The following is a 3,617-nucleotide window of genomic DNA, read 5'->3' on the forward strand; positions in this document are numbered from 1 at the left end:
TAACGAACAAACATTTAAATATTTATAAAAAATGTATTCATATTTAGTATTTAATTATGTTTCGGTCAAAATTGTTTTTATAAAAGGTAGTTAATTACCTATGTGTAGTCCAAAACAAACTCTTACATTCAAAATGGGCTTTGAACCTCCATATTTACATAAGCCGTATGCTTACTAACTCTTATTCTGTGCAAAACATCACCTTTTCAGAGTTGAATGCAGTAAACACTGTTAAACAAATCTGGTGTTTAATTATTGACTGCAATAAATTATCATAATCTAAATGGATTTATACTTAACTATTTGCACAATTAATTATCGTAACCAAATTGATTTATACTCAACTATTGGCAGCATTAATTACTCGATTGTCTTTCTTTTCTCTTTTTAAAAACAGTTGACCTTAGACAAAATTAAGTATGATTTTCTCTTGTACAATGGACCAGACACATTCGATATTGTAACCTCGCAATTATTGAGGATGCAAGCTTTATTCACATCTTTGAGAACTTAATGTTAGGAAAAAATTGTATTAGACATTTATATTATTTTTTTACACTTGTTGGCTTATTAGATTTTTTTTTTAGTAGAAGAAGACTTTGACCTTGATATTGAATAAGTCACTTGATACTTTACTAATGAAATAAGGCATTAATCATTTTAAGTTTCTCTGTATATGTAATTAGTTGGATTAAATGAATTTACACACAAAGTGCCTAGAGATACTAATCCATAGCAAAAGTAATAAAAAGTCTTCAAGAATGATTAATGTTGTATTTTAGGTAGGAGTGTTCATGGGACGGGATAGAACCAGGACACCCCTGTCCCGTGTCCTGTCACAAAAAAAGATCAAGAATGAATTTTTGTCACATGTCCTGTCTCAAAAGTCATCTTGGTCCATTAGAAATCGAAATGAGACTGAGAGGAGATCGGGATGTCCCACGTCCCAAAAATCAAGCAATGTCAAAAAAAGATTTGGATAATAACATTCATTAAAATTTTAAATCATATAATTTATTAAATTTAAAACCAAAACAACACAAGTATATAAATTACAATAATTTAAAGTTAATTATTGAATTATATTAATTACAACTATACATTACGATAATAATTATAAGTGATCTCTAGGTCATAAGAGTTGCAATTACAGGCAAGCCAAGCATATCATCAAATCATTATTCTTCTATTTTAATTGAGATATGCTAAGTTAATTATTCTTCCAAAAATAAAGCAAGAAATGAGATATAAATAAAAGTTATTAAATAGATAGATATAAAAATAAATTATATTAATATAATTAATATATTATAAAGAAAGATATCACCCTGTTTACTCTATACTATTAAAATTATTATAAAAATTGAGATATAATTAATATATTATAAAAATTGTAAGTATTAAAATTATAATTAATATAAGTATGAATTATATTAATATAATTAATATATTTAATATATATTTTAAAATAAAAAATAATATATATATATATATATATAAAATATTCGGGATAGGACGGGACGTTTCGATGGTAATTCCGTGTCCTATCCTATCTCACAAAGTCCCATCTTAATTGTTTTCGAGCCAGGATGAGATCCATTTTAATTTGATTAGGATGATATTGGGCCAATCGAGATGGGTATAGGCTAAACACCCCTAATTTTTGGAGATATTTGAGAACATTAAAAATGCATTATAGTTTTTTTTATTGTGTAATACTTTACGCTAATTATTTACTTAAACTTTTGCTTATGGATTGTACTCCATCAAAATTAATTGTGATTATGTCATTCACATTTATTATTTGTTCAATTAGTGGCAAATTAATGTAATTCAACTAAAGATCACACTTTTGTTATAAAAAAAAACAAATAGTACATTACTATTGTTAATTTCAAATGCATAATATATAACAACAATGGTCTAACATAATTTATCTTAAAAGAAAGTAACTTTAAAAATATAAATAGAGTAATATAATTAAATAATATCTTGCCCATGCCTCACACGAGGAAGACTAATATAATTAAATAATATTATATTATTTAATTTAATAATATAATTAAATAATATCTTAATTAATAACAAGAAATGGAATGTCATCTCAAAGATATAGATTTTATTTTGTTTTGTTACTTTACAAATTGATTGCGCATGCTATAATTGATTATAAGAAGAAATAAAGAGATTAATGTATGAAAGATAATTAATAAAAAGAAAAAAAATAAATAAAATTTCATATATACAATATGTCACTTATTCATGTTATATTATTTTCTTTGAATATATGACTGTATATATAACTAATGAAAATATATTTAATTATCTTAACAATATATACATTCATCTTTGGAGTCTTTAAGCCATGAAGTAGCTCCGTATGAGAAAATGAATTAGAAATACTCTTTAGTATGAGAAAATAAAAGAAATCTTACATTTAAATATTAAAAGATATATCATAAACATATAAGTTTAGGAAGTGTCTAACTAAATAATTTAAGCTATTTTGGTGGAGTATACTATCATTAATCATACTTAATATAAAAAATTTAACATGGTATCATGAGCCATTCAATTAGGATAAAAAAATTGAAAGAATATATGAAAAAAAGAGAGATAAAAGAAAGAAATAGAGAGGAAGAAGAAATTTGAATAGATTTGATGCTTTTAAAGCCCATAAAAAGTACAGGCATAGGCAATAAGAAGAAGAAAATGAAAAAAAAAGAGAGAAAAAAATAATTGAGAGAATATTAGAAGATAAAAAACCTTTCACTTTTAAAGTTTAGAAGATAGATTATAAATATATAAGCCTAAGAAGTATCTAATAGAATGACTTAAATTATTTTGATGGAGTAAACTATCATTAATCATACTTAATATAAAAATTTAACATGATATCATGAGCCATTCAATTGAAAAGGAAAGAAAAAAAATGAAAGCATGAAATATGAAAAAAAGAGATAAAAAAAAAAGAAATAGAGGAGACGAAGAAGAAGAAATTGAATAGAGAGGCTTTTGAAACTAAAAAAGAAAAAAAGAGAAAAAATTTGTTAGAGAAAATATTAGAAGATAAAAGAACTCTCACATCTAAAGATTAAAAAATAAATTATATATATATATATATATATAAGTTTAAGAAATATCTTATCAAATGGTTTAAACTATTTTGATGGGATATATCATTCTAATCATACATATTTAATATTCTAACATTCAGCATTAAAAAAAAAAAACTGTTTTCATTTTGATAAAACAGTGAGACATATTTGGATGAAGAGTATTTGCTTTAAAATTACATTCACAACAAATTATTTTTGTCCAAAAACAATTAGAGGACTTCATTGTATCAAAGTTAATTAACACACACCACCAAACACTTGGTTTTATTGATAAAGAAATCGTATTAGCTTCTTTTTAAAAGAGTCTCATCTCAGTTTGATCCAATTAGTTGGGCTCCCATTTTTTTTTTTTTTGGGTTGCCCAAAATATTGCCATAAGCGATAGCCATTAGATTAATATTTTAAAAAATCTGATCGCCATTTAAGGCTCCCATTTTTTTCAACTCAATGCAAGGCTAAAGAATAACAGACATTTCACACAAAAGCCCAAAAAAAAAA

The sequence above is a fragment of the Prosopis cineraria genome, unplaced genomic scaffold (assembly GCF_029017545.1).
Source record: "Prosopis cineraria cultivar Desert tree isolate PC_DT_omini unplaced genomic scaffold, ASM2901754v1 PC1071, whole genome shotgun sequence".
Lineage (NCBI taxonomy): Eukaryota > Viridiplantae > Streptophyta > Magnoliopsida > Fabales > Fabaceae > Prosopis > Prosopis cineraria.